This window comes from Canis aureus, chromosome 7 (genome assembly GCF_053574225.1).
Source record: "Canis aureus isolate CA01 chromosome 7, VMU_Caureus_v.1.0, whole genome shotgun sequence".
NCBI classification, from domain to species: Eukaryota; Metazoa; Chordata; class Mammalia; order Carnivora; family Canidae; genus Canis; species Canis aureus.
Genome location: NC_135617.1, coordinates 9566943 through 9583914, shown reverse-complemented (window position 1 = coordinate 9583914; position 16972 = coordinate 9566943). Strand labels below are relative to the sequence as shown.

The 16972-nt window shown below is 41.8% G+C and overlaps 1 long non-coding RNA gene across 1 annotated transcript; it reads left to right on the top strand.

The window, feature by feature from the left end:
- Nucleotides 1-1210: 1210 nt before the first annotated feature.
- LOC144316761 (uncharacterized) lies at nucleotides 1211-8214 on the top strand. Its single transcript, XR_013382613.1, has 4 exons — nucleotides 1211-1293; nucleotides 1531-4178; nucleotides 4786-4830; nucleotides 7479-8214. It is a non-coding gene; the product is annotated as an uncharacterized LOC144316761 (long non-coding RNA).
- Nucleotides 8215-16972: the final 8758 nt, after the last annotated feature.

Sequence of the window (16972 nt, the reverse complement as noted above, 5' to 3'; positions counted from 1 at the left end):
GCAGTTTCTTAATTAGTGACCATTCATCAGGAAGTTGTACCACATCAAGGGATGCCCATAATAGACTCAATATTCTCCATATAATATCATTTAGGCAAGCCATTGTTTTCACATTTTTGGTTGATAAAAAAGAAGAGAGTCTTTTCAAAGTATGTGCATCTGGTTAGGAGAGAATAGGACAAACCCAGAGTTACAAAAAGTGACATTTTTGTTTCCTGATTCAGCACAAAGAAAGCCAGAGCCTTCAAGTTCTGAGTTTTCCTTGGTGTGGGACCCTAGACTCCAAGCCCTGATCCAGACATGGGTATTGCAAAAACACAATGAGATATCCTGGTAAGGTGGCAATTCTAGGAATGGTCAAAATAGATTCCATCTTTCTGGGAAATGTCACTCCATTTTGTAATAAATCTGGAATGACTTCCCAACCAAGATGCTGTCGATGAGGAAAAGCATGGGCTTTCCAGTTTTCCAAATGCAAGGAGAAAACAAGTTAGATGACTGTTTATAAAAATGAATCCACTGGAAAGGGGGCTCCTGTTGATGACAAACATTTATTTTATTCCGTCTGTTTAGTGTGGGAAAAGAACACACTTAAAGTTCGCCAAACATGGTAAGTATGAGTTTCTGCAGAGTCCCTGAATCTTGTGTTGAGAGTTCTCTAAGCAAAATTTTTCTATCCTATTCCCAAATGCATTAACAGTAGGCGGGACAGAAAAAAGCGAGGGCAAACTAAAATAGCCTAAAAACTAGCACATTTGCTGTGTAGCTTCTATGACGCTGTCCCTTTTTCCTAATTCTGTGGTCTAAATTCTATCTAATCTCAAAAGCCAATTCCTCTTCAACTCAATTAGACGTCACCTCCAGCACTTTGTACTCTCAGAAACATGCACACCTTCTGGCTTATAGGGCGATCACATGTGCATTTACCATCTGAGCTCTAGGCAGGCACCCTTGCTTATCTCTGCAATATCCAGTGTGATTCCTTATCAGCAGAATCAACTATAACTTTGAGCAATTGTCCCTTTAATTCTTTAAATCTGTAAGCATGTGATACTAGAACTGCTATAAATCACAGTAAATTGCTACAATGAAACGTAGATAATATAGAAAAATGTAATGATTATCTTCAGAATGATTTACATAGATGATGGTAATTAACATGAAAATGGTGTCATTATCCTTTTTTCTCTTCTTTACCTTTTTGGTTCCTAGTGTTCACAATAAGCATTTCTGCTAATGATCTTTCCTGCTCCTATGCGCCGTGGAGCTGTAACGGTCCCTAGTGATTCTCATGTAAGTCTAGTATCTTCCTCGCATATCTGGGGTTCTCTTTATTTCAAAGCCCTCTGCTGTTACTCCCCTAGGCATTCGTTCACATGTTTCAGTCACCTCCACACTTTTTCTTTGGTTTGTTCTCTGATTCCAAATACTCAAGGACCCCTGCCCTTTAATTCAGTGGTAAATATTTGCGTTCTGGGGCTCTTCTATGATAATAGGGCTGGATAATGAGTGTTTACTATTCTGAAACAGGAGACCCATGTTGCAAGGAAAGAGAAACAGATGGGATTCAAGAGAATGAACCTGGGACCCCCAGGACCTGATATAAGAAGAGCTAAAATTACAAGAGGCTTGTTGGAAGAAATGTCATACTCCATATACCTTCAGCTATGACACTTGCTGGAATTCTCGCTGGAGAAGAGACTAAGGCAGAGCTACTGGGAGAAAGAGCTGGAAGACAAAGCTGCCAACAGTGAGGCCATCCTCTAAGAAGGCCAACCAGCAGAACACCACTTCAGTGGCTGCCAGTGAAACTCAAAAGGGGGGGCAGGACTAGAATCCATGGCTAAAAGTCAAGTTTAGTCATTAGGAAGGAAAAGCCTGTAGAAGTCTCTGGATGGGGGTTGAGTTTATTTTCCAGCAGTTAGAGTCAGGTTCAGGGAGGCCTGTCGGTGCTAAGAGGGAGGAACTGTCTGAAGGTTCAGAGGTCTTGTAATACAGCGGAGGGCTAGAGTGTAAATTAGGACCCAGAGTACAAATCCAACTGCACAAACCAAGGGATTAGTGCTGGAAGGTGAAGGAGGGAACCATGACTCAGTGCACTCAAGGTAGCCAGGGTACATACACCATAAACCCTACTGGGAAGAGGAAATTGGTGCTAGCCCTCAGGACGGATGGATGTCTGAATTGGTTTCTTTTGCTCCAGTGAATGGGCAAGGCTATGATAACAGGACCTTTTGTACCTGTGTTGCATGACTCACGGAACAGGCAGGTATGAACGCAGGCTAAGAAGAGAGGGGTTTGGTCCAGGTTTTGGACATTCCTACTGTCCTGAAGAACCAAAGAGCCTGGCAAAAACTCCAGTGCTCTGGTGTTCTGTTCAAGTCCCAGTGTGTGATGTTTCTGTTTCTCAGGAGCTTTCCTCGAATTGCCTCCCCACTGTGGGCACTTGAGAAGTGATGGCTGCCACCACCCTCAACACTATTATTATTTCCTTCCAGGTCAATACCATCATCCCAGGAGTTAAATGATAACCTCTTTGCTCATTTAAAATGTCATGCTCATGACTGATTGACATTGTTTTTGAAGTGCTCTTGTTCCAAAATTAGACACATAATATTTTAAACAGCACATAACTTAGAAGCATATGGAAATCCTATGAAGGATACGTATACTACAAATGGAGGGTGTCGGTTCAGATGCTTTTGGATGGAGATACCAGAAAATTGGCCTCGAACTGGCTTAAATAATAGAGGGAACTAACTGGCTCTCCAAAGGGAGAACTGGAAGTGACTTCAGATGTGGACTGGTCCAGTAGTTCAATGATACCAAGGAATGAGGTTCCTTTCTTTCCTTCTTTCTTGCCTCGGTTGGCTTGCCTCTGAGGTAAGTTTGCCAGCAGTGCTAGGCTACACACATCTTTATTTATGCACAGCAAGAAACAGATTATCTTTGCCTCAGCATTCCTAGAAAATGTCTGGCACTTCACCATGATTAGATCATCTTCTGGGACTTATCCACTCAGGAACCGATCACTTTGTTGACTGGCTGAGCAGAGGTCATGTGTTCTACTCTGGTTCTGAGGGTGATGTGTGTTTCCCCAGAACCACATGAGTCCTCAGTCTCCACATGAGACTGGAGCAGCTGGGAGGGTAGAAGGGAATTGTTACTGAAAGAGGTAGCAGTTAGGGTCCAAAGGTACGAACAAAAAACGAATTCTAATTAAGAGAGAGAGAGAAAAAAAAGGAATTGATCAGAAGAACATTAATACAACAAACCAACAAAAAAGCTGGAAAACCAGGTGGGGTAAAAAGTGCATACATTTCCTAGGGCTCCTATAATAAAGTACCACAAACTAGGGGACTGACAGAAAAAAAAAATCAAAGTTCTTGAGGCTAGAAGTCTGAGATTAGGGTATTGGCAGGGCAAGAGGGGAAATCTGCTCTGTGCTCCTCTCCTGGCTCCTGGTGGTTTGCTGGCAATCGTTGGAGCTCCTTGGTTTGTAGATGCATCACTCGGATCTCTACTTTTACCTTCATGTGGTGTTCTTCCTGTGTGGGTGTCTGTGTCCAAATTTCCTCTTTTTATAAGGACACAGTCATATTAAGTTGATCTTAACTTGATAACAGAGACCCTATTTGTATGTAAGTTCCCATTCACAGGTACTATGGGATTAGGACTTCAACATTTTGGGGAAATGGACAAAACTGAACCCATAATGATGTAAGAATCAACTCAGGCCATGGCAACCACATAGCCAGGCATGGCCTTGGCACCCTAGCCACTGGATGTTTGATGTTACTTCTGCTGGTTCTGGTGACCCATGAAGCTGTCCTAGCTTCGCAGTGTCACCATGTCGTGCCAACTCCTTGGCTTCTGGGTGTGGGGAGAGGGGAGCTGCTGGCTCCTTCTCCTTCCCCTCCCCCAAGATTTATGAAGCTTGGTATCCTCCTAACACTAGGCCACCAAAAATGAAAACTATCTGCTGCAGGTGGATACTTGTAGCTACCATGCAGCAAGGGGGGATTCTTTCCTCTTTTTGTAGAAGGATGATTGGGGAAAAGCTAGGCACTGTGTCCTGAGGTGCCAGGGGATCTGATTCTGATGAAAAGTAAAAAGGAACAGAAATGGCAGGATGCAAAAGCCAAAGACAAACTTCCACTCTGCATTTTGTCCTTGGGGTGACTCAGTTTACCTTCCTCTACTTGTTTATGAAAAGAAGCTGTGTTCAGGGGTTGTGTTATCCCAGCCAGGGTACGTGAGTAGAGCTCAGCTGAGCCATGCTCCGGGATGAAGGCCTGTGGTGAGAGTGCCGAAGAAGAGCAGCAGAGCCCACAGTCAGTTGTCCTGCTTTCTGCACATTGGCAAACTCATGGGACGTCTTGATTAGCCCCAATCCAACGCTGACCCATTTGCTTTTGAAATGGCACTAAGATGCCTACGTATCGGAGATAAGCCTGCCTAATGATAGGCTACGTTTATGTTCTAATTAGGCTATGATTCATTCCCTTGTGGTAACACTTCTAATGTTGTAACCTCCTGGAGATTAGAAGGTGTCTCATCTATTGTATTTTCGGTGCCCAGTGTCCCTGCAGCTGGCAGGTACACTTTGGATGCCCAGCAAATGTCAGATAAAATAGCGAATGGATAGATATAAAACGTTGTTGTGTGTGTGTGTGTGTGTGTGTGTGTAGGGATTTTGAGGGGGAGGCAGGGGGACAGTAGAAATTATTAGACAACTCTAAAAGGCTCTCAGTTTGGAAAAATGATTTTTTTTCCTCAAAGCAGTTCTACTATGATCCGTGACCTTCCCTGACGTGTACCACAACCACGGTACGTAGTTTAAACACCAGGAGATACACAGAGGTGATGGGATGTATACTTAATCTCCCAGAAATCAGGCCTTGCTTGTATCTCAGCAGAGGTTTGTAATGCAAGATCATTAGGCTAATTCTGCTCCTCCTCCAGCGAGAAACCCTGGAAACTGGCAGAGATTTCACCAATTTACACTTTCCTGAAGTGACCTTGAACTAGGTTTTCATTATATCTGTTCCAGATTGATAGGTATTGGTATTTTTTTTTTATTCCTCTCCAGGAAATCAAATACAAAAGGTCCCCCAACTTAGATTATTCACCTGGGATTTTTTTTTATTTTAGGATGTTGCGAAAGTGATACACGCTCAGGAGAAACTATATTTTGAATTTCGAATTTGATCTTTTCCTGGACTAGTGATATGCAACGCCACCTCTCACGGTGCCAGGACCCCAATGGCCACAGCCCCCCTCTCCCACACCACCATGAAGGGAAACAACTGATAGCTTAAAACTATTTGTACCCATGTAGCCACTCACTTTAAGTACAGTAGTCAGTAAATTGCATGAGATACTCAATATGCGTTAGATGATTTTGTCCAATCGTAGGCTAACATAAGTGTTCCAAGCAAAGGTAGGCCAGGCTAAAAGCTATGATATTTGGTAGGTTAGGTATATTCAGTGCATTTTTGACTTACAATATTTCAACTTACAATGAGTATATTGAAACATAACCCCATTGTAGGTCAAAGAGGACCTGTGAACAATGATGAAAAATAAATAAAATGCTTTAAAATCTGGACAGAGGACAGAATTTGAAATGTTTTAGCCTGTGTTATATTCACCTCTGAAAATGCATTAGCTCGGTCTTTTGAATTTGAGTTCCTTCAGAGTTCTAGAAGCAAACAAGAATTAATTTCAAACAAAAATCTGTCTTTATTTGTATAATACTAGTTTAAACTCAGTTAGAAAAAACATGTTTTTTAAATTAAATTTCCTTTGAAAAACAAAGGCTTGAGTTAAGGGGGAAAATGTTTTGGAAACTTGAAGCTCCAAAAAACAAAACTTGAAGGAAAATCAAAATGGTTTTAGGGCTTTCTGAAAAATCCCTAATACTGCTGAATCCCCTTCCTTCATTTGTAGTAGGAACTGGTGTAAACTCTCTTGCCTCTCCACCATGAAAACGGAACCCCTTTACCAATTCAGTGTTAACTTTTTTTTCATTATTACATTAATAACTCTTTTCCACCCTTGTTTATAATTTCCAGTTAAAATGCAAATGATTTGACATAGCAAATTTAAAAACTTGAGACATTTACTTCTCAGCGTAGAATAAGTGCATCTGAATGGCCAGCAATGGTGAGAAGTATACAAACTAAATGCATCTATCACCACTTACCCTAAATTATTCATTTGATATTTTCTCAAATTTGAAACACGTGATACCTAACTGATCTACGGTTTCTTAAAGAACCATATTTTAAATGTTTATTTAACAAACATGCGATTGAGTGCTAGGTATACGCCATCCTGCTAGGTACATGTCTAATAAGAAAAGATACTCCAATTCGTCTCTGGTGTGTCACCTTTATTCACATCTTATTTCAGACCCGGCTCCTAGACATCTAGAATAATTTTTTACTGTGTATTTATGAAGACGTCTGTCTACCCTGTGTAGCATCTGTGATGATGCTATTCAAAAAATCTTCCATCCATCCATCTCATTGCATGCATGCTCTCCCTGTTACTATGGCAGCCTTTCATCAATGAACCATAAACATAACCCTCACTAGTTTATAGTGATAATAAGAATTATATTCTTACTCTTAAGTCTCGTGATGGTCTTGGGAGAGGCAAACTCAAATGCATTTATTGCCCGAAGGGGTAAGAGAAAAATGTGAGTAAAAAAAAAAATAATGAGGAGTGGCAGGCCTTTAGCAAACTGGGGATATATGTTCTGCCTATAGGCATTCGAATTCATTCAGGAACATGATGCTAGCCCAAGAGAACACTTCTGTGGAGTATTTTTTTGTGTGTGTCTGTTGATTCTGATTTTTTTTCTTAACATTTTGAACAATGGTAAGGCAATATAGGCTTCCCCTCTTTTAAAGCACAAATACAAAGATCTGTGGTCTTAAACTCCTTAAACAGTTTTCTGATGAGAGTGCTATTAACTAAAATGATAAAAATACTAATAACTGAAAACAAATTTTCATTTCCAGATTGATCTATCAGAACCATATGGCATTTTGAATTCCCAGTAACTCCTAGGGTTGTATTGCTCTTTATTATTATTAATTATTATTATTATTATTGTTATTGTTATTGTTATTAGTTAATTGTTTGAGAGCTCCTGTCAGCAAACTTTTGCTCTGAGTTTTGACTAGAAATCATTAGATGTGGTGGTTGTTTTCTATAGTGTTGACTCTAAATTCATCCCTGCACTCTTCAAATCATTATCCCATTCAGTGGGATTGCAAAAGGAGCCCATCTCCGAAGAATGATGGGAAAGCACAACAGCTGCTTTGAACAAATCCTACAAACACAATTTAGCACAGATACAGAACAGGAAGAGAAAATAAAGACTGACTAATTATGGGCGAGGGTGTGCCCTGAAGCCTCGAATCTGGAAATTATTAATTCCTATTTTTTCTCTCACCTCCCCAAAGGTTCAACGCGTACATTGATGTCTGGAGTAAAATCCACACAAGATGCATTTTCACCACAGCATCTGGTTCTCTGGGAACCCCATGGCCTGCTTTCTTGCTGCCTTTAACCTTTTGTCTGAAGTATGTTCTGGCAGCCAAAGATGTGTCTGAATTACTTTGTGTTTTCAGGAATCCCACTTTCCCTTCACTCATAAAATCTGCAACCTGGTGTAGGGATGTTTGCAATGTGTTTCCCCCGGTCCTTACATTTTGGGGGAGGGTCATGGAGCTATTCGCTTCACATCCACCCACATCTCAGTCCTCATCCCACCCAGAGATTGAGGTTTCCTTTGTCAATAGTCTGTACTCAAAACCACAAACCCTATGGTGATCAGTGAAACCATGTCTTGCTTGATGAATGAGGTAGCTAGTAGATCTCTGTCCTTTTGTGAAAAGAATATAAAATGAAGCAAATCTTAAAAGGAAAACCTGTACTGTTTTTAAGAGCAAAAGTGCTCAAGTTTAAAAAAAAAATACGTTAGATCTGTTACACTATTGTTGGCATCAGACCTAGGAGCTTTGTTATATTAAAAACATCTTCTACAAAAGCAACCAATTTAAGAAGAGTACGAAGAGCCTAAAATATATATCTCTCAAGCATCTTCCTTACAGAAGCAGAACCAAATGTTATATAATGTGAATGAGATAAAACCACAATCAGTGGCCTTCCTCCTCCAAACGGAGGGGACTTCTCAAAATGGCCTAGTCACACCATTTTCATTTTTCATTTGCCAAGGATCATGGGCTAGATCACAGCTACAATGATTAAAGTTTCCCAGAGAGCACTTGTCAATCCTCGTGACTATACCTTCTCTATGTCAATTCTAGGCTGTGGGAGGTCAATGGTTCAGTATTTCTTTTCTTATTCTCAAGTGGTACCTTCCATTTTTTTTTTTTCAAACTAGAGTATTCAGGAAATGATCCTACAGCAATTTGATGAAGGTAGCTAGGTCCACCAACTTCACACTGATTAATATGTAAACTTGGATATTAATTAGCCTTTATAACTCTGGAAATTACAAAGTACTTTTCTAAGCATTTGAGGGAACCCTGTATAAAGGCATATGTTCTTAGAGAAGCTAATCTGCATAATACTATGCAAATCCATTCTCCCAATAAAACATGATGAATAGTGTGGCTATGCAGATATTAGTGAGTGGGGTTGGTTGTCACATGTAAGTTTTAAGTAAAAATCTACCTTTGGAGGACTTGTATGTGAACCATGTATTCAAGGTAAATGACTGTACTAACTCTCAAAGCACTTGAGCAAACCAGGTAGTAATACTCTTAAAATGTTAAAAAATTCATTCCATATTTGATGGTAGGATTGAGAATCCTCAGATGTCAATTTTACTCAGTCATTGTGTGAAATTAAAAGTAAAGCATCAGTTCAGGCTCAACTTCATTATGGCTTGTATCTACCACTTTCACATACCCATGAACCTTGTGTATAGGAAGAAATAAGCTCAAAAAATTTAAGTATCTGTATCTGTGCTGCCCTTTCAGTTAGTCATTGAGAGTAATGGATGGAAATAGGATTGAAATCTCAAGATTTGACTCCAGAACCAACAGACTAGCCCTTAGAACAGGGATTTCAATGACCCGCAGAAAGAAACAGATACAGAGATATTCATATTTGGATTACAGGTTCTACAAAATAATGCTCACCCTTATTATATATAAATCACTATTATTTAATAATTGTATGTGTGTGTATGTGTGTGTGTATTAAAGCCGATTGTGACCCATGTCTAAATGGATTTCACCACTAACGGATCACAATTCACAGATGGGCTACTACCACACTTTGAAATGTTAAGTCACAGGGTCCCTCACTACAAGGGTGTCTCCGCAACGTAGTGGTACAGGATCCCATGATCAGAGGGACCCTGGATTTAATGTCGTCCTGAAATTCTTAATAATTTTGTCTCTGAACTTGTGTTTTGGAAGTGAAGTCAAAGGGAGCCATGGATGGTGAACTTGAGCAGAGGTACACCAACTCTCTCTGTCTCCTCTCTCTTGCCATCTATTCACGTACTGCATTCAGGATGCCCTATGAGCACAGAATTCCAGGGGACCCACAATGCCTGGGTATTCAGCAAGACACAAAGTGAGGGTCTCAAAGTGAGACACAAGTAAGGGTGCTATGCCTATGACTGAGGAAGGAAGGGTGCTGACACCCTTAAGAGACCATGCTTTCAATTCAAACCTGAATTTGCTTCAGATGAGAAACAAGGCAATGACACTCCAAGAAACAGAAATTACCAAGTGGCCTCATCACATCCTTTCTTGTGTATATTACTTCCCTGTCTTAGCCAACCACTTAGGCTGAAAAGGATGATATAGAAAGAAAGGGAAAGATTTGGCAACCCAGAGTTCCTTTCCTTTCAGTCCTTCCTTAATCAGTGAGGCGAAGAGAGAGAGAGAGAGAGTCGGTAGAAAGTGTGTGCGTCAAGAAAGGTAATAAAAGCAGTTGGTTTAGTTTTGTGCAGCATTCTGATGTTCTAGTAAGAATGAAACACACATGCATGCATTAATTGTGAAATACAAATTGTGTAATTTGGGCGATTCTGTGTCAGAGTTAAATGCTGTTATATTTGCATTTAAAACTCATTGCACAGAATAAAGATGACTGATATAATTCATGCACATAATTTACATTTTCTTAAAATGGCATCGCATAGCAAATAAAAGACCATGACAAGTTGAGAGAGAGAGAGCACCAAAGAAGAAAAGGGTTTTAGTACTTTTAAAAGCACAGTTTTCCTGGTTTTCGAATACAGGCCTGGCATTTTCCTTTTGCTCTGGGCACTGCCAGTTATGAAGCTGGCTGCAGTGGGTTGAGTGGTGCCCCCAAAATAGTATATCTAATCCTAATCTCTGGAACCTGTGAATATTACCTTATATGGTCAGGGAGTGAATATTTTGTATGGCAAAAGATGTGATTAAGTTACATGTCTTGAGAGGAGAAGCTTATGCACGATTATCCAGGTGGGTCTTTTTTCGTTTTTTTTTTTTTTAAGATTTTATTTATTTATTCATGAGAGACACAGAGAGAGGCAGAGACATAGGCAGAGGGAGAGGCAGGCTCCTTGCAAGGAGCTCGATGTGGGAGTCAATCCCCGGAACTGGGATCACACCTTGAGCTGAAGGCATCTGCTCAACCACTGAGCCACCCAGGCATCCTTATCCAGATGGGTCTTAAATGCAATCATATATATCCTTATAAGATAGATACACAGAGAAGAGGAATATGCAGAGGTTGGAATGATGTTGCCACAAGCCAAGGAGTCCCTGGGGCCACCAGAAACTAAAAACACATGGAGAAGAATCTCCTCTAGAGCCTTGGCATGGAGCACAGCCCCACAGACACCACAATTTCAGACTCCTTGCCTCTAGAACTGTGAGAGAGGGATCCCTGGGTGGCGCAGCGGTTTGGCGCCTGCCTTTGGCCCAGGGTGCGATCCTGGAGACCCAGGATCGAATCCCACATCGGGCTCCCGGTGCATGGAGCCTGCTTCTCCCTCTGTCTGTGTCTCTGCCTCTCTCTCTCTCTCTCTCTCTGTGACTATCATAAATAAATTAAAGTTAAAAAAAAATAAAAAAAAATAAAAAAAACTTTAGAACTGTGAGAGAAAAATGTTCTGCGGTTTTAAGACATCCTATTAAAATGGCAATTTATTACAGAGCCCTAGGAAACTAATACACTGGCTCTGTTTCATTGAATCCCTTTCCTCAAACAAGACCTAAGTGTCTTGCTCTAGAAAAGCTTGTTCATGGGGCACCTGAGTGGCTTAATGGTTGAGCATCTGCCTTTGTCTCAGGTTGTGATCCCAGGGTTCTGGGATCGAGTCCCACAGCAGGCTCCCAGCTGGGAGCCTGCTTCTCCCTCTGCCTAGGTCTCTGTCTCTCTCATGAATAAATAAATAAAATCTTTAGAAGAGGAAAAAAAAAAAAAAAAAAAAGCTTGTTCATGACACCAGCCCATAGAGAGCTCTCCTTTCTCTAGATGAGGTTGGTCTTCATCATCCCTTACCAGGAGGATGATAATGTCTGATCATTTTACACACTAGTTTTGATCCTTTGAGAGCATATCTCAATGCCCAGACCCTCTAGACTGTCCTGAACAATGCTACTTTCATAGAAAATTCTCAATGGATTCCTGTTGATTGACTACAGACTTGACTGATGAGGTTTATTTACTTATTTTTTCTATTGAACACTTAGAGAACTTATACCAGAGAACTAATCTCTCACCCTTATTTAAAATGAACAGAGAAACCATTAGTAGTGAATCTCAGGCAAATCTATTTTATTTTAACAAGGGATTGTTATACAGAAGCCTAAAAGTGAGATTAAAATCAGAAAGGTTGGGCAACCCTGGTGGCCCAGTGGTTTAGTGCCACCTTCGGCCCGGGGAATGATCCTGGAGTCCTGGGACCGAGTCTCACATCAGGCTCCCTGCATGGAGCCTGCTTCTCCCTCTGCCTGTGTCTCTGCCTCTCTCTCTCTCTCTGTCTCTCATGAATAAATAAATAAAATCTTAAAAAAAAAATCAGAGACGTCTAACAGCCTTACTTTCGTTATTGCAGAAGGCCAGTCCCAAGTGGCATGTGTCCTGGAGGCTTTTCTTCTATGTCAGTTACTGCTGCTCTTATTACATGTGGCACAATTTAAGGCTAAGAGGAGAGACAATTGGGGACACGGATTTTTTATATCTTTTGGATTGAAACTTGGAACAGAGCAGTCTACATAGCAGACACAGTATACAAGTCTTGTTTATAGGATATGTGGACCTTAATTTAAGCTTTGTTTTAATTTGTGGAATTTAATTTCTTTTAAATTTAGAAGATGGTCCAAATTAAATTTAGTTCAGCAAATATTTACTATCCTCCCTGGAAGAAGCCCTTATTAGTCAGCTGTGGGGTGTTCAAAAATGAGTAAGACACAGTGTCTGTCCTGAAGTGACTGACTCTCTAGTAGCGTTAAGCAATTATATAAATAACTTCAGTCTGGTAACGCAGTCTATTAAAATATGTGCACATACGCACGTCTACACGCACACACATATACATGTACACACATGCCAAAGGCATGCCAAGGAAGGGAGTAATTCGTTCTGAGATGTATGGTTGGGGATGGGTGCACTAGAGATTGTGGTATTTGGACCATGCCTCAAAGAATAGAAATTTTGTCACTAGCCAAACCATTTTGAGGGAAGAATATTCTAGAAAGAGACTTTGCATAAACCAGGAGGATACGAGTGCTGTGTTTACTGTAGGGCTTTGCTAGTAGATTGATAATGTTTCTGGAGGTGGTGTGTGGGGTAAAGTGTGGTAGATGTGACTTGTAAAGGTTTTTGAACTCCATCACTAAGAGCCTTAAACATCAGGCTGAGATCACATTTTATCCCATAGGATGTGAGAAACTCTGCAGGCTTTTGAGCCAAGGAAATCTGTAACCCAACCTTGTGCCATGTTAATGAGGTGTGGACTGAAGAGATAAGAGTTCGATTGTAGAGGGAGCTATTACGAAGGTGAAAGAAAGAGATTATAACAGCATGGATTTGGGAAGTAGCTTAAGAAAGAGAAGGGAAGAGAGAGAGTTGTTTAAGAGACAGTTAAAAAGTAGAATTAACAGGATTTAGTGACTGATGGGATATGAGCATAAAAAAAGAAAAGTCAAGTCTCTCTCTTAACTGGTCATGGTTTTTTATTTGCTATGTGATATCATTTTAAGAAAATGTAAATTATGTACATGAATTTTATCAATCATCTTTATTCTGTGCAACGAGTATTCTTTAGAAAAATGAGTCCAACAAAAATGGCCTGCAAGCAGGGAGGTTTAGAGAAGTACGTAGGAAACACAGGAGAAGGTGCAGATCTGGAAGGAAAATCTCCAGAAGAATTGTAGGTTTAGGACATGATGATTCTAATCACCAGCAAATATTTTGAATCAGAGCTCAGGAGATACAAAGTTTAGACTCACCAATGTGGAGACTGTGCTTGTAGCCACAAGAGGGGATGAGAGGCCAGAAAGAAAGTACCAAGTGAGAAGAAAGAAAGGGGAAAAAAGAAGGGTTTTGTGGTAGAAAATTTACCCTGGCATGCCTGAACCACAATATTCCTGAAATCCAGAGGAAAAAAAAAAAGTATGTGTGTTTTTTAAGGTCAGGTTTATGGAAGTATAAATTTACGTAGTAAAGTTCACCCCCCAAATTTGGTTTATACTATCAGTTTTGACAAATACATACAGTTGTCTAATCACCACCAGAATCAAGATCCAGAGCATTTCCATTCCTATCCCAATTCCTGTGTTCCCCTTAGTAGTTAATCTCTCACCACACCCATGTTCCTGGGCAACAGCCACTTGGTTTTCTAATCTTGTATTTTTGCTTTTCCAGAATGAGCTATAGACAGACTCCTATAACATATAGCCATTTGAGTTTGGCTTCCTTTACTAAGCGTAACATACTTGAGATTCATCCAAGTTATGATGAGTAGGATAGGTATTTTTTATTGATAAGATTGATAAGCAGTTTTCCAAAAAAAAAAAAAAAAAAGATAAGCAGTATTCCATTGTACGGATATACTACGGTTTGTTTATACATTCACCAGTTGGGTTGTAAGCTTGGGCCAGTTCCAGTTTTTGTTGATTATGAAAAAAAAAAACCACCATAAACATTTGCATACAGATTTTCGCGGAAACATACATTTGCATTTCTCTTGGGTAAATAGTTAAGAGTGGGATTGCTGGGTTGGTACACAGCAGGTGTATATTTAACTTTATAAGAAACTGCCAGACTGTTTCCAAATTGGCTATGCTATTTTGCGTTCCCATCTGCAGTGAGTGGGAATTCTAATCCTCCGCATTCCTGCCAGCACTGGGTAGTGTTGTTGCTGTGATACATTAGGTGCGGGTGGTACCTCATTGCTGCCAACTTTGGGGGTGTGTTGGAACATGTGCACTCATGTGGGAAAAGGGACCATAACTCCGTCAGGTTCTCAAGGATCCGTGAACCTGAACCTGAAGGTAAAGCATCATTGACTTACAAACTTGGAGAATGAAGGGATGTCAGGAAAGCACGCTGGGAAGACTGAAGAAGAGTTTTAGAACGTAGGGGCTTGCAGTGCCAAGGGGAGAAGCAAGCTTAAAAGGTGAACTAAGGAGAGGATGCTGTCCTCAGTAAGGGAAGGTTCCTGGTGATCTTGGAGAAACCAATTCAGTGGAGCGGAAGGGAGGACAGGTGAAGAATAAGAATGTGCTGGTTTGGGGGCACCTGGCTGGCTCAGGGGTTGAACATCTGCTTTTGGCTCAGGGTATGACCCTAGGGGCCTGGGATCGAGTCCCACATCGGGCTCCCTGCGTGGGGCCTGCTTCTCCCTCTGCCTGTGACTCTGCCCCCCCGCCCCCCCCCCCCGCCTCTCTGTGTGTGTCTCATGAATAAATAAAATCTTAAAAGCAAAACAAAACAAAAAAAGAATGTCCTGGTTTAAAGCACAAATGAAAAGTGAGAAAAATGGAGGCAGCACATACAGATCTTTCCCTGAAGCATCACCACAAAGGAAAATCCAGACCAGTCCCTGTTGCTAGAGAAATCATTTACAGAGAGCCCTTGGGGAAGTAATTCTGATAACAGGGAACAACATTATCTATTTTTTTTTAAAGCAATAAGAATCTTTGATGGGATTTTTTTTTTTTTTAATGTGCATTGGATTTTACTGGCATTTCCTTCGAGTTTCCCTGAGAAGCGAATTCACTTTACCACGGATGCCACTGATTTGGCTGAAAAGAACTTTGGGCCCGCGGAGTGTTGCTGTGGCCGGAGGAGGCCTCCCCGAGTACACGCCGAGGCTTTTACAACAGGCAATAAGTGTGCTGTCAGGAAATTTTACAAGTCAGCCGACACGTGCCTTGCGCCACAGTTGCTCCCGTCTTGGGCCTGTGGGGAGGCCACAGCCTCCGCCTCAGCCGGGCCCTCGGGGCCTGTGCCCCCAGCACAGACAGAGGAGAAGGAGTGACACCCCTGCAGTCACTAGGCCTCACCACTCTGCTTGGTCTCTGCTTGGGCTGCGAGAAATCTGTGGAAGGAGAGGAGACAAGGCTTTAGCACAACCCAGACGGGGGCCCACGGAGAGCAGGTCTGTTGGTCATGAGGGAAAATCTGAATGTCAAGAATGAGCCATTCCAGAGTCTCTTTTTCCTGCTCTGGTCTTTGAACACGTCAAAGAAACGAGGGAGCAGACAACATCTAAGCTGCACTGTCCGCTCCTAGTTCTCCTCAGTCTGTCTGTCTCTCTTGCACACACACATGCACCCCCTGCCTCCACGTTTTGACGCGCCCTAGCTCAATATCCAGTCCTCCAGTCTTGTTGTTTGGCAGATACGTGGTATGGGTCCTGTGAGGAGCTTGTCTCCACTAGTTTGTCTCTGAGGGGCCTAGGATGGGGGCATCACGCTCAAGCCACTAGAAGACTGGAAATCTCAGCCAACGTCAGGCCTCCTCCCCTCGTCGTAGGTGCTAGGTTCACAGTTCCACTTGAATCCCCTACGTGCCAATGCCGTGCCCTGGCATAGACCATAAAATAGGTTGCTGCAGTAACCGTGATCCTGTGAGGAGAACACAGGGTGTGGAATCCAAGAGAGGAGTCCGAGACACGCTTTTGCCACTAGCCACGTGATTGTGAGCAAGTTACTAATTCTTTCTCTGTCTCAGGATTTTCATCCAGAAGATGGAAACCAACAGCTCCTCACGTATACCTTATCTTGTGTATGGGGCATCCCAACAGCGTTGTGAAAACTCACATGAACTCTAGAGGGTCTGACAGTTACTGGGCACGGCTATTACCACTCTCTACAAACTGGAGACCATTGTGTGCTGGTGGCATGCTGGGCGACTTCAACGGCTCTGACGTCTTGGTTTAGCTCCGCCCTTCCTCTCTGGGAGCTGCCATCAGAGGAGTATGTGCCAGGGATTGTCCCCCTTTCTTCTCTGCTGTGCCTTCCTTCCATCTTCTGGAAACAGACTAACTTCCTACACCAGTGAGTTACCATATATCCTGAGCTCTATGGCTCTTTCCTTTCCTTCTCTTTCTCGTCATGTGTAAGGATAATCTTCCCAAAAGAACCTCTCCCCTTTGCCACGTACTACTCCTTTCCCCACAGCATCAACTTCAAGTCAATGGGTGGGATACCCTTGAACAGGAAATTTAGGGAAGTGCTGGTGCAAGTTAACCACCCCTAGGCTATGAGGAGGTGAATGTGGATCCAGCTGATACCTTTGAGGGCAGGTAGTCATTCGCTTAAGATGGGTTGTCTTTGCCCGACACCATTATTCCATAAATATTCCCAGATTCTGCTCAACCATTTTCTGATCATATTCCATCTGGATTTATGGGAAAGGGTTAAAAAAAAGCTAATGCAAATGAAAGCCCTTATCATCTTGGAGTCTTAGA